Raw genomic sequence first — 16,365 nt, 5'->3', positions numbered from 1 at the left:
CATTAATACACACCTCTGAAACAAGGTTTGACATTTGACAAATAGTGGATGTCCCAAGAAATAGTGTATGATTATGAGGCAATAAATGCAACCGGACCGGACACAATTTGTGAATCCGTCCGCCCGTCTGTTCGTCCAGGACAACAAAGCATTATTCAGGGGTTGAGTCTACTAGGGTTAGGATATTATTTGTTCATGTTTTCTTATGAAAATAAAACACATGAAAATACACGTTTTAGAGTATCTTTTTTAAAAAAGGAAAAAAAAAACAAATAAGCAAGGAATGTTGGAACATCCTTCCACCCCGTCCGTCTGTCTTCTTGTCTAATATTATCTTCACTAATCGAAGTTATAGAATTGATAACATAGGCAATACAATAATGCAACTAATGTTACAAGAAAAAACATCTGAGCTTTGAGTGATAGGGACAAAACAAATTTAGCACAATCATCACTTTACATTACATGACATAACGTTATATAGAATGACTTATTGCGAAATCCAAATCATTGATAACGAAACTGACAAATAAAGAAAAGTAAAATGCGTCAGGCGATAACACGAGTGGAATTTAGTGACCCCACAACGGGGAAGAAAGCCACTTAATTGGACACTTGTATTGATAAGGGTTTTCATGATATTTGCCTGTATCACGTTACTATTTAAACAAATACATTCAGGTATTCATCTTTTGATTTCATCGAACCTGGTCGCATTTAAAAAAGTCTGTAAATTAAATTTCACTGTGGCCGACTGTTAAGAGGCCCGATTTTTGAACAAAACGGTATTGGTAGACGTAATACCACAGAGTCGAGAACAACAAGCATTGTGCGAGAGGACAGATGTATCGCTAAACTCTTGAACTAATATAATGACGAAGTATTATTCCTGACCTACATATTTGAATGGAGTAACTCATACTGAGGAACGAGAATCAATTTTTATTTTCTTTGACATACTCCAATATCTTTTCAAAGCTTTTTGTTATATCAAATTTATTGAACCTCATGGTTTTATTAGACCGGCTGTGCTCGCTGTTCCCTATATTACATACTCCATGGCCCACATCAGCACGTGGGGGTTACAAACGAAGTCTTTATTCCAATTGTCACGCAATGGGATTGCTGCATGTCACAATGACATCCAGTATTTATGTAAAGAGTGGTACTAAAAAGTAACCTTTGTTTACGCAAAGTAAAAACGTAATGGTCATGATTTAGGAAAATCAACGAACGGAGGCATAAGCCATGTTTAGATTAAATAACTCAGAGTTTCAATCGTTTTGCAATAAACATACATTTCAACCAATTGCATTTTATGAACAATTAACTGTAATGGTTTGAAATGTAAATTAGCTTGAAATGTTTGAATTATATATACAGAATCGTCTATGAAAGTCATGAAAATGATACATGCACGACAGTAGCTGCAATGTATTTATAGTCATTGCCCTGTAATGGCATAGCCGGGTTGACGGATTGACCCACCTATGTATTTAGTTGATTTGGTTAATACTGCAACTAAGGTATCAATTTCAACCTATTATGTTTGTCTCGTGTCACAAACTGGGTTTAAGTTTATGATGATAGTTAGGTATTTGACCTTAAGAAAGAAAAAACTTAAGTATGTGACCTCAAAATGAACACACGTCAGTATGGGACCCAAAGAAAGAAAAACTTTCAGAATATGACTAAGAGATAAAAACACTTTAGTTTTTGGCACTATGTAAGAAATAACTTCAGTTTACAAAGCCAAAAAAACAAGTGAACAAGTATTTTGAAGCCAATAAAGAAACAACTTAAGTTTATGAACCCCCGAAATGAAAGGACTTAGCTTAGACCTCAGCCCTCGTTGTTTCAATTCAGTTTGTTATCACGCTGTCCTGATGGCAGAAACCTTGGTCGTACTTAATTATTTGTGATTGATTGTGTGGACAGCACGCGCGAGTATGTTTTCTAGAAAGTAACCAGCACTTGGGTCCCTATAAAAGGCCATTAACAATCACATCTGGTGTGGATCAAACCTGTTGCCTTCGTGAGAGGCGAACACCTAGACAACTCTCACCCTGGTGAGGATCGAACCCGTTTTCTTCGTAGGTGAGAGGCGGACACCTATACAACTCTCACCCTGGTGATGATCGAACCCGTTTTCCTCGTAGGTGAGAGGCGGACACCTAGACAACTCTAACCCTGGTGAAGATCGAACCCATTGTCCTCGTAGGTGAGAGGCGGACACATAGACAACTCTAACCCTGGTGAGGATCGAACCCGTTTTCCTATTAGGTAAGAAGCGGACACACACACCATAAGACCAATATCACCCTGGTGGAGATCGAAACTATTTTCTTTATAGGTGAGAGGCGGACACCTATACCACAAGACTACTCTCACCGTGGTAGGGATCGAACTTTTTTTTCTCATAGGTGAGAGGTGGACACCTGAACCACTAGACCACATCCACCCTAGAGGGGATCGAACCAGTTTACCTTGTAGGTAAGAGGCGGTCACTTTTACCTCTTAACAAATATTATTCTGGTGGGAATCGAACCCTACACACCACTAGACTACCCTCAACATGTCTTACCTATGAGGTATTTAAAATCGATTTATAAGTTAATATATTGTATGGTTTCATTCACCAAGTCAATACTGTCCGCTGAGGTTCAACACGCATTGATAAATATCCAGACTAGTGTGGGTGTTTAAATCTTGTTAAAAAGCTTAACGCTACCAATTCCCTCCGCTATTCACTGGCCATTCTTAAAATATACCAATAGCCTTAACCTACATGCAATACCTGGTTGTTATATTGGTATATAGGTCGTTTAGTGTCTGTGACCTAAATACAATACGCGTTTGAAATGTTTGTTTACAGGTCGTTCAGTGTCTGTAAGCCTTTTTAAAAGATCACAGTCAAATAAGTGGCAGCTGATTTTGCATGCAGCTTACATTGTATTATCAAACATGTAGAACATGTGCCCCTGAAGATGACATTGTATTATCAAACATGTAGTACGTGTGCCCCTGAAGATGACATTGTATTATCAAACATGTAGTACGTGTGCCCCTGTAGTTTACATTGTATTATCAAACATGTAGTACGTGTGCCCCTGAAGATGACATTGTATTATCAAACATGTAGTACGAGTGCCCCTTTAGTTTACATTGTATTATCAAACATGTAGTACGTGTGCCCCTGAAGATGACATTGTATTATCAAACATGTAGTACGTGTGCCCCTGAAGATGACATTGTATTATCAAACATGTAGAACGTGTGCCCCTGAAGATGACATTGTATTATCAAACATGTAGAACGTGTGCCCCTGAAGATGACATTGTATTATCAAACATGTAGAACGTGTGCCCCTGAAGATGACATTGTATTATCAAACATGTAGAACGTGTGCCCCTGAAGATGACATTGTATTATTAAACATGTAGTACGTGTGCCCCTGAAGATGACAATGTATTATCAAACATGAAGTACGTGTGCCCCTGAAGATGACATTGTATTATCAAACATGTAGAACGTGTGCCCCTGAAGATGACATTGTATTATCAAACATGTAGAACGTGTGCCCCTGAAGATGACATTGTATTATTAAACATGTAGTACGAGTGCCCCTTTAGTTTACATTGTATTATCAAACATGTAGAACGTGTGCCCCATTAGTTTACGTTGTATTATCAAACATGTAGTACGTGTGCCTCTGTAGTTTACATTGTATTATCAAACATGAAGTACGTGTGCCCCTTTAGTTTACGTTGTATTATCAAACATGTAGTACGTGTGCCTCTGTAGTTTACGTTGTATTATCAAACCTGTAGTACGTGCGTCCCTTTAATTTACATTGTTTTATCAAACCTGTAGTACGTGCGTCCCTGTAGTTTACATTGTATTATCAAACATGTAGTACGTGCGTCCCTTTAGTTTACATTGTATTATCAAACATGTAGAACGTGTGCCGCTGTAGTTTACGTTGTATTATCAAACATGTAGAACGTGTGCCCCTTTAGTTTACGTTGTATTATCAAACTTGTAGTACGTGTGCCCCTTTAGTTTACATTGTATTATCAAACTTGTAGTACGTGTGCCCCTTTAGTTTACGTTGTATTATCAAACATGTAGAACGTGCGTCCCTTTAGTTTACATTGTATTATCGAGCAGGTAGTACGTGTGCCCCTTTAGTTTACATTGTATTATCAAACTTGTAGTACGTGTGCCCCTTTAGTTTACATTGTATTATCAAACATGTAGAACGTGTGCCGCTGTAGTTTACGTTGTATTATCAAACATGTGGTACGTGTGCCCCTTTAGTTTACATTGTATTATCAAACATGTAGAACGTGTGCCCCTGAAGATGACATTGTATTATCAAACATGTAGTACGTGTGCCCCTGAAGATGACATTGTATTATCAAACATGTAGTACGTGTGCCCCTGAAGATGACATTGTATTATCAAACATGTAGTACGTGTGCCCCTGTAGTTTACATTGTATTATCAAACCTGTAGTACGTGCGTCCCTGTAGTTTACATTGTATTATCAAACATGTAGTACGTGTGCCCCGTTAGTTTACATTGTATTATCAAACATGTAGTACGTGCGTCCCTTTGATTTACATTGTATTATCAAACATGTAGTACGTGTGCCCCGTTAGTTTACATTGTATTATCAAACATGTAGTACGTGTGCCCCGTTAGTTTACATTGTATTATCAAACATGTAGTACGTGCGTCCCTTTTATTTACATTGTATTATCAAACATGTAGTACGTGCGTCCCTTTTATTTACATTGTATTATCAAACATGTAGTACGTGTGGCCCTTTAGTTTACATTGTATTATCAAACTTGTAGTACGTGTGCCCCGTTAGGTTACATTGTATTATCAAACTTGTAGTACGTGCGTCCCTTTTATTTACATTGTATTATCAAACATGTAGTACGTGTGCCCCTTTAGTTTACATTGTATTATCAAACTTGTAGTACGTGTGCCCCGTTAGTTTACATTGTATTATCAAACATGTAGTACGTGCGTCCCTTTTATTTACATTGTATTATCAAACATGTAGTACGTGCGTCCCTTTTATTTACATTGTATTATCAAACATGTAGTACGTGTGGCCCTTTAGTTTACATTGTATTATCAAACATGTAGTACGTGTGGCCCTTTAGTTTACATTGTATTATCAAACCTGTAGTACGTGTGCCTCATTAGTTTACATTGTATTATCAAACATGTAGTACGTGTGCCTCATTAGTTTACATTGTATTATCAAACATGTAGTACGTGTGCCCCGTTAGTTTACATTGTATTATCAAACTTGTAGTACGTGCGTCCCTGTAATTTACATTGTATTATCAAACAGGTGGTACGTGTGCCCCGTTAGTTTACATTGTATTATCAAACAGGTGGTACGTGTGCCCCGTTAGTTTACATTGTATTATCAAACTTGTAGTACGTGTGCCCCGTTAGTTTACATTGTATTATCAAACAGGTAGTACGTGCGTCCCTTTTATTTACATTGTATTATCAAACATGTAGTACGTGTGGCCCTTTAGTTTACATTGTATTATCAAACTTGTAGTACGTGTGCCCCTTTTATTTACATTGTATTATCAAACATGTAGTACGTGTGGCCCTTTAGTTTACATTGTATTATCAAACTTGTAGTACGTGTGCCCCTTTAGTTTACATTGTATTATCAAACTTGTAGTACGTGTGCCCCGTTAGTTTACATTGTATTATCAAACTTGTAGTACGTGTGCCCCGTTAGTTTACATTGTATTATCAAACAGGTGGTACGTGTGCCCCGTTAGTTTACATTGTATTATCAAACTTGTAGTACGTGCGTCCCTTTTATTTACATTGTATTATCAAACATGTAGTACGTGTGGCCCTTTAGTTTACATTGTATTATCAAACTTGTAGTACGTGTGCCCCTTTAGTTTACATTGTATTATCAAACATGTAGTACGTGTGCCCCGTTAGTTTACATTGTATTATCAAACTTGTAGTACGTGTGCCCCGTTAGTTTACATTGTATTATCAAACATGTAGTACGTGTGGCCCTTTAGTTTACATTGTATTATCAAACTTGTAGTACGTGTGCCCCGTTAGTTTACATTGTATTATCAAACTTGTAGTACGTGTGCCCCGTTAGTTTACATTGTATTATCAAACTTGTAGTACGTGTGCCCCGTTAGTTTACATTGTATTATCAAACATGTAGTACGTGTGCCCCTTTAGTTTACATTGTATTATCAAACCTGTAGTACGTGTGCCTCATTAGTTTACATTGTATTATCAAACTTGTAGTACGTGTGCCCCGTTAGTTTACATTGTATTATCAAACATGTAGTACGTGTGCCCCGTTAGTTTACATTGTATTATCAAACTTGTAGTACGTGTGCCCCGTTAGTTTACATTGTATTATCAAACTTGTAGTACGTGTGGCCCTTTAGTTTACATTGTATTATCAAACATGTAGTACGTGTGCCCCGTTAGTTTACATTGTATTATCAAACATGTAGTACGTGTGCCTCATTAGTTTACATTGTATTATCAAACTTGTAGTACGTGTGCCCCGTTAGTTTACATTGTATTATCAAACATGTAGTACGTGTGCCCCGTTAGTTTACATTGTATTATCAAACATGTAGTACGTGTGCCTCATTAGTTTACATTGTATTATCAAACTTGTAGTACGTGTGCCCCATTAGTTTACATTGTATTATCAAACATGTAGTACGTGTGCCCCGTTAGTTTACATTGTATTATCAAACTTGTAGTACGTGTGCCTCATTAGTTTACATTGTATTATCAAACTTGTAGTACGTGTGCCCCGTTAGTTTATATTGTATTATCAAACTTGTAGTACGTGTGCCCCGTTAGTTTACATTGTATTATCAAACATGTAGTACGTGTGCCTCATTAGTTTACATTGTATTATCAAACTTGTAGTACGTGTGCCCCGTTAGTTTACATTGTATTATCAAACATGTAGTACGTGTGCCCCGTTAGTTTACATTGTATTATCAAACATGTAGTACGTGTGTCCCTTTAGTTTACATTGTATTATCAAACATGTAGTACGTGTGCCCCTTTAGTTTACATTGTATTATCAAACAGGTGGTACGTGTGCCCCGTTAGTTTACATTGTATTATCAAACATGTAGTACGTGTGCCCCTTTAGTTTACATTGTATTATCAAACTTGTAGTACGTGTGCCCCATTAGTTTACATTGTATTATCAAACTTGTAGTACGTGTGCCTCATTAGTTTACATTGTATTATCAAACATGTAGTACGTGTGCCTCATTAGTTTACATTGTATTATCGAGCAGGTAGTACGTGTGCCCCGTTAGTTTACATTGTATTATCAAACAGGTGGTACGTGTGCCCCTGTAGTTTACATTGTATTATCGAGCAGGTAGTACATGCGCCCCTGTAGTTTACATTGTATTATCGAGCAGGTAGTACATGCGCCCCTGTAGTTTACATTTTATTATCGAGCAGGTAGTACGTGTGCCCCTGTAGTTTACATTGTATTATCGAGCAGGTAGTACATGCGCCCCTGTAGTTTACATTGTATTATCGAGCAGGTAGTACATGCGCCCCTGTAGTTTACATTGTATTATCGAGCAGGTAGTACATGCGCCCCTGTAGTTTACATTGTATTATCGAGCAGGTAGTACATGCGCCCCTGTAGTTTACATTGTATTATCGAGCAGGTAGTACGTGTGCCCCTGTAGTTTACATTGTATTATCGAGCAGGTAGTACGTGTGCCCCTGTAGTTTACATTGTATTATCAAACAGGTAGTAGTTTTGCCTTTGTACTTTTTTGTTTATATTTTACACCGAGTTCGAATACATCGAGCAAAAATGCTTTCAAACCAATGAAAGTTATCGTCATTGTTTTGTGATAAACATTATTAGAACGACCTCGAAACTTTAATGTTTGTCATAGTTTAGTGTAATAACGTTATGAGAAGGTATCTCGCAATGAGTAGATTTACACTAAACGTTTTATTATAAAACAAGATTTATATGAGAACGTAACAGGAAAATGGAAATTCATATTTATACGCTAAGCTTCACAGCCGCTTCATGTTGAGATGAAGGTCAATGAAATGGTCTACATATAGATAAATGCTCTGGTTATTGTCAAATATGAGGATATTAATTTACAGTATATTACGGTATAACGATGTCACACTCACCTCATAATGAGCAGCGTAATATCCACAAGAGCAGTTGTTGTCCAGTAATTCCACGTCAAATCACGTAATACCTGCTACTCGAATCCAAATACTTAATAAACACGCAGTGACGAGCCAGAAATGCTAGTGCTAGAGTACATTCAGCACGGTTATGATATAGAGATGTGAGGCGAGGGCGCACTGATAAAGTAGTTTTAAAATGCGGTTAAATGTTAAGTTTTATCGCGCGACTGTTATATGAGACCCATTTATTGTTAAAGGGGCATTCTCATCTTTGGCAAATGTCTTTGTTTATACAGATCAGAACATTTATTTACAAGAAGATTATAGACTCATATGGCCGAGTAGCCTGCAAAAATGACGACAAATACAGATATTGATACATGTGTTTTCATAAACCGAAACCACAAACAAAATGTACGAAATAAATAATCAGCTGTTTATTTGATATATGTCTCGGCGGTTTGCATGCTTATCGCCAAATCGGTAATGTCCGTAAAATCGCCGATAAATTTCCGGACCCAATCGATGAAGACCGAATGATTTCCGGTGACCAGGTGATTTTGCTTACATTTTTAACTCATTTTTTTCCGATTGCCTGTTATTAGTGAATATTTCGTTCTATGTTACTGAAAGCCTAGTTAATTGATTCTAAAACATACTTCACTGAAATAGTCTTATAATTATTTTATACCCTTAATTTGCGACATAATTTTTTTCAAAACTCATGTATGAGTATATGAATAATGGTTGAATACCATACAATCATAACACTCAAATATGTTTATTCTATTTATACTTAATGCAATGCCCCAAGTAATCGCCACAGGGTTATGTATTTATGGAGTTATACTGCAGTTATTCAGTCGTTGATTTCATGATTATGTTAAGCTTCATGTGACAAAACTAGCTTGTTTAATTTACCTGTGTTCATGTGAACGTAGACGATATTTTATTAATTGATAATATGTTTTTAAAAATTGTTTTATCAGTCTCTAAGCCCACAACTATTAGACTAATAATATATGTTGAAACTATAATCAATTAATTTAATTAAAGAAATTCGAAAACAGAAGTTGAATAACCATTTCATTCATACTTTTATGAAAACAATGCCATGTTTATAACATCTGAGGTTATTGCCTAGTAGGTCAGTTCGTGAAATAGCAAGCACATAATCAATGCAGTGTGACAAGATTGGGGACTGTACACTACTCTATTTTCTCTACACTTAAGTGCAGAACAACAGAATGGATATATATAATATTGTCTGAAATTTCCTTGTTTTGTAGTTTAAGCAAATCTTAAGACCCTTCGACCCCCTTTACAGGATGTACTATATTTTGATTACATTTTTAAGGTCTGTAATACACACTGAAATGAGAATCGGACGTTTCGGAGAAAAATCGCTGTTTTGCACTAACTACCACAAGAGGTTAAATCACTCAAATTCATATATCAACAAAATATGCCGACAATACGGGGTGTTCTGGTGTTATTTTGTGATGATATATGATCCACTAAAAGTTGAAGTTCTTTTCACCTTTTCACTTTCAATGCGACTTAGCGTATCGCTAAAGAATGTCAGTAATTGTATAACAGTATATCTTGCATGTCATGCAAGATGGGTTACGGTGAATAAACTTATCAACTTATATTACCTATTTCACACACGCTCCAAATATGCTACAAATGAAAACAGTTAGAAAAAAGGTTAATATTGTTTTAATAAGACCAGATAATTACCAAGTTGATTTCATTATTTACAATAATACCCTATAACCCCAACCCTTTAAAGAAGGGAGGTACATAATCCAGAATATTTTTTTTTATCTAATTCACATCTAACTAAATCACAATCTCAGATACGCCCAATTTATCATTGCACTTCAATCGCAACGTTTTAAATTTACTGGCTTATAAATGATTTAATGTCCGGCGTCTCTTTCAACGAATTATACGACCACTTTTTCTATCAATTAGTCGGCATAGGAATAAGTCCGAAAAAGATTTATTAAAATGAAAACTTGGGAGTCTAAATACTCACGAGACCACAATAACACGGGAAACCCATGAGCAACAAAACACCACGCGAAACACAGTTAGACAGGCAAAACAATGAACAATACAACGCAACGCACAATGTGACAGACAACACCACGAGACGAACAATGTGACAGACAACGACACGAGACGAACAATGTGACAGAAAACACCACGAGACGAACAATGTGACAGACAACGACACGAGACGAACAATGTGACAGACAACACCACGAGACGAACAATGTGACAGACAATACCACGAGACGAACGACACCACGAGACGAACAATGTGACAGACAACGACACGAGACGAACAATGTGACAGACAACACCACGAGACGAACAATGTGACAGACAATACCACGAGACGAACGCTACCACGAGACGAACAATGTGACAGACAACGACACGAGACGAACAATGTGACAGACCACGACACGAGACGAACAATGTGACAGACAATACCACGAGACGAACGACACCACGAGACGAACAATGTGACAGACAACGACACGAGACGAACAATGTGACAGACAACACCACGCGACGAACAACACCACGAGACGCACAATGTGACTGACAACACCACGTGACGAACGACACCACGAGACGCACAATATGACAGACAACACCACGAGACGAACGACACCAAGAGACGCACAATGTGACAGACAACACCACGAGACGAACGACACCAAGAGACGCACAATGTGACAGACAAAACCACAAGACGCACAATGTGACAGACAACACCACAAGACGCACAATGTGACAGACAACACCACGAGACGAACGACACCAAGAGACGCACAATATGACAGACAACACCACGAGACGAACTACACCAAGAGACGCACAATATGACAGACAACACCACGAGACGAACGACCCCAAGAGACGCACAATGTGACTGACAACACCACGTGACGAACGACACCAAGAGACGCACAATATGACAGACAACACCACGTGACGAACTACACCAAGAGACGCACAATATGACAGACAACACCACGCGACGAACAACACCACGAGACGCACAATGTGACTGACAACACCACGTGACGAACGACACCACGAGACGCACAATATGACAGACAACACCACGAGACGAACGACACCAAGAGACGCACAATGTGACAGACAACACCACGAGACGAACGACACCAAGAGACGCACAATGTGACAGACAAAACCACAAGACGCACAATGTGACAGACAACACCACAAGACGCACAATGTGACAGACAACACCACGAGACGAACGACACCAAGAGACGCACAATATGACAGACAACACCACGAGACGAACTACACCAAGAGACGCACAATATGACAGACAACACCACGAGACGAACGACCCCAAGAGACGCACAATGTGACTGACAACACCACGTGACGAACGACACCAAGAGACGCACAATATGACAGACAACACCACGAGACGAACTACACCAAGAGACGCACAATATGACAGACAACACCACGAGACGAACGACCCCAAGAGACGCACAATGTGACTGACAACACCACGTGACGAACGACACCAAGAGACGCACAATATGACAGACAACACCACGAGACGAACTACACCAAGAGACGCACAATATGACAGACAACACCACGCGACGAACAACACCACGAGACGCACAATGTGACTGACAACACCACGTGACGAACGACACCACGAGACGCACAATATGACAGACAACACCACGAGACGAACGACACCAAGAGACGCACAATGTGACAGACAACACCACGAGACGAACGACACCAAGAGACGCACAATGTGACAGACAACACCACGAGACGAACGACACCAAGAAACGCACAATGTGACAGACAACACCACGAGACGAACGACACCAAGAGACGCACAATGTGACAGACAAAACCACAAGACGCACAATGTGACAGACAACACCACGAGACGCACAATGTGACAGACAACACCACGAGACGAACGACACCAAGAGACGCACAATATGACAGACAACACCACGAGACGAACGACACCAAGAGACGCACAATGTGACAGACAACACCACGAGACGAACGACACCAAGAGACGCACAATGTGACAGACAACACCACGAGACGAACGACACCAAGAAACGCACAATGTGACAGACAACACCACGAGACGAACGACACCAAGAGACGCACAATGTGACAGACAAAACCACAAGACGCACAATGTGACAGACAACACCACGAGACGCACAATGTGACAGACAACACCACGAGACGAACGACACCAAGAGACGCACAATATGACAGACAACACCACGAGACGAACGACACCAAGAGACGCACAATATGACAGACAACACCACGAGACAAACGACACCAAGAGACGCACAATATGACAGACAAAACCACGAGACGAACGACACCACGAGACGCACAATATGACAGACAACACCACGAGACGAACGACACCAAGAGACTCACAATGTGACAGACAAAACCACGAGACGCACAATGTGACAGACAACTAGAAACACAACGCAAAAAGACACACAACGCCGCTAGACGTACAACGTCAAGGGACACATAACGAAACACCAAATGACACTCAACGCAAAAAGACACTACGCCCACTAGACACACAACGCCAAAAAGACACACTACGCCCGCTAGAAGCCAAACACCACGAGACAAACAATGAGACAGGCAACGCCACTATATACAAAACGCATTGATACACACAACGCCAACGAGACTCAAAACACTATTGTAAAACGACACCACGATACAAACAGCGATACACACAAGGCCACAAGACACATAATACCTCGAGACGAACGACACCACGAGAAAAACGACACCACGATACAAACAATTAGACACACAAGGCTATAAGACACATACTACCTCACGACCAACGACACCACGAGAAAAACGACACCACGATACAAACAATTAGACACACAAGGCCACAAGACACATACTACCTCATGACCAACGACACCACGAGGAAAACGACACCACGATGCAAACAATGAGACACACAAGGCTACAAGACACATACTAACTCACGACCAACGACACCACAAGAAAAACGACACCACGATACAAACAATTAGACACACAAGGCTTCAAGACACATACTACCTCACGACCAACGACACCACAAGAAAAACGACACCACGATACAAACAATTAGACACACAAGGCTACAAGACACATACTACCTCACGACCAACGACACCACGAGAAAAACTACACCACGATACAAACAACGAGACACACAAGGCAACATGACACGTAATCCCTCGAAACGAACGACACCACGAGGAAAACGACACCGTGATACAAACAACGAACCACACAAGGCCACATAACACGTAATCCCTCAAGAGGAACGACACCACAAGAAAAATGACACCACCAGCCATCCAACGATACAAACAATTAGACACACAAGGCTATAAGACACATGCTACCTCACGACCAACGACACCACGAGAAAAACGACACCACGAGAAAAACAATAAGACACACAAGGCTACAAGACATATACTACCTCACGACCAACGACACCACGAGGAAAACGACACCACGATACAAACAAATAGACACACAAGGCTATAAGACACATACTACCTCACGACCAACGACACCACGAGGAAAACGACACCACGATACAAACAAATAGACACACAAGGCTATAAGACACATACTACCTCACGACCAACGACACCACGAGGAAAACGACACCACGATACAAACAATTAGACACACAAGGCCACAAGACACATACTACCTCACGACCAACGACACCACGATGCAAACAATAAGACACACAAGGCTACAAGACATATACTACCTCACGACCAACGACACCACGAGGAAAACGACACCACGATACAAATAATTAGACACAACAGGCTTCAAGACACATACTACCTCACGACCAACGACACCACGAGGAAAACGACACCACGATACAAACAACGAGACACACAAGGCCACATGACACGTAATCCCTCGAAACGAACGACACCACGAGGAAAACGACACCACCAGCCATCCAACGATACAAACGACGTCATCACGAAAACCATACAGCGAGATATATACCTCAAAACACACAAATATACGAGACACACTCGAAAAGACACAACGAATTGAGACACACAATCTATATTAAAATACGGGACATATATGTTTATGTTGTATTTCGAATGCTATTGTTGCTTTTGTTTTCTCGCTTAAGCTCCTTTTTCGAAACTGCAACCATTCACCTTAAAGGTCAGTCAGCTGAACTGATTTATATATTGTTCTACACGGAGGCGGATTGGTGCAAATAATGTAGTCACATGATTCAAAGTAATTAAAACCAATTTACATTTTCATAACATTAACATTTTATAGTTTAGAAGTAAAACTAGCCATAAAGTCGACACAATAACTGAATGGAGAATGCAAAGCAGTTTGAACACGTTCAGTTTCTCTTTTAAACCGTTGCCATGTACAACGGTCGGCTAATATTTTCTAGCACACCAGATAGGCATTTCCGGTGAATTTAGCCGTGCTGGAAAATTCCATCTGGCACCCCCCCCCCATGCCAGATGAGTCACGCGCTGTGACGTAATACTTTTTATTTATTTTATAATGCACTTTATTTAACCATTATTATGCGATTTCAATAGATAAGTTCCATAAACATTAACTTGACAAAAATATATCTTCAAAACAAAACAAAATAACCCTTAAAAGACGTGATATCTTAGGAACTTATTGACGTATGCAGTAAATTTATACAAATTACTGCGCGTCATGACGTCAGTAAACCTCATCGCACGCGCTTTTAGTGAAATGAACACAAATGCGCTATTTATGTATTTTTTTTCACAAAACAATGTGATTTTAAGTATGCTAGAAAAAAATCTATCATGTGTGTCCGTTCCGGATATAAAAATCCTACCCTCGGGCACGCTGCGATGCCGGTAACTCGGCAAGCCTCGTTACCTTGCAACGCAGGTGCTCTCGGGTCGGATTTTTCTATCCGGAACGGAAACACATGACATATATTATTAGTACGCGTTCGGTGTTGGTAAATAACGCTCGTTAGAGTCGGACTGCTGTACTAAAGGGTTCGGTGTTGACAAATAACGCTCGTTACAGTCGGACTGCTGTACTAAAGGGTTCGGTGTTGACAAATAACGCTCGTTAGCGCCGGACAACTGCACGTTAAGGGTTCAGTGTTGACAAATAACGCTCGTTATAGTCGGACTGCTGTACTAAAGGGTTCGGTGTTGACAAATAACGTTCGTTAGAGTCAGACTACTGTACTTAAGGGTTCGGTGTTGACAAATAACGCTCGTTAGCGCCGGACTGATGTACTAAAGGGTTCGGTGTTGACAAATAACGCTCGTTAGCGCCGGACTGTACTAAAGGGATCGGTGTTGACAAATAACGCTCGTTAGCGCCGGACTACTGCACGTTAAGGAATCGGTGTTGACAAATAACGCTCGTTAGCGCCGGACTGCTGTACTAAAGGGTTCGGTGTTGACAAATAACGCTCGTTAGAGTCGGACTGCTGTACTAAAGGGTTCGGTGTTGACAAATAACGCTCGTTAGCGCCGGGCTGCTGTACTAAAGGGATCGGTGTTGACAAATAACGCTCGTTAGAGTCGGACTGCTGTACCAAAGGGTTCGGTGTTGACAAATAACGCTCGTTAGCGCCGGACTGCTGTACTAAAGGGTTAGGTGTTGACAAATAACGTTCGTTAGCACCGGACTGCTGTACTAATGGGTTTGGTGTTGACAAATAACGCTCGTTAGCGCCGGACTGCTGTACTAAAGGGATCGGTGTTGACAAATAACGCTCGTTATAGTCGGACTGCTGTACTAAAGGGTTCGGTGTTGACAAATAACGTTCGTTAGCGCCTGACTGCTGTACTAATGGGTTTGGTGTTGACAAATAACGCTCGTTAGCGTCGGACTGCTGTACTAAGGGGTTCGGTGTTGACAAATAACGCTCGTTAGCGCCGGACTGCTGTACTAAAGGGTTCGGTGTTGACAAATAACGCTCGTTAGCGTCGGACTGCTGTACCGAAAGGGTTCGGTAATGACAGA

General features: G+C 40.2%; 1 protein-coding gene across 2 annotated transcripts in view; it reads right to left on the bottom strand.

The window, feature by feature from the left end:
* LOC128239861 (uncharacterized) overlaps window positions 1–8,362 on the bottom strand; it is an 88,023-nt gene extending 79,661 nt beyond the window's left edge. The window contains exon 1 of one of the 2 annotated variants that reach the window (XM_052956308.1): window positions 8,230–8,362. The gene's annotated coding sequence lies outside the window, so the exon portion shown is untranslated. Of the gene's footprint in view, window positions 1–2,065; window positions 2,167–8,229 lie in introns of those variants that run through there. The other variant, XM_052956309.1, reaches the window with a different exon arrangement.
* Window positions 8,363–16,365: the final 8,003 nt, after the last annotated feature.

The sequence above is a fragment of the Mya arenaria genome, chromosome 7 (assembly GCF_026914265.1).
Source record: "Mya arenaria isolate MELC-2E11 chromosome 7, ASM2691426v1".
NCBI lineage: Eukaryota > Metazoa > Mollusca > Bivalvia > Myida > Myidae > Mya > Mya arenaria.
This window is presented reverse-complemented; position numbering and strand designations above follow the sequence as displayed.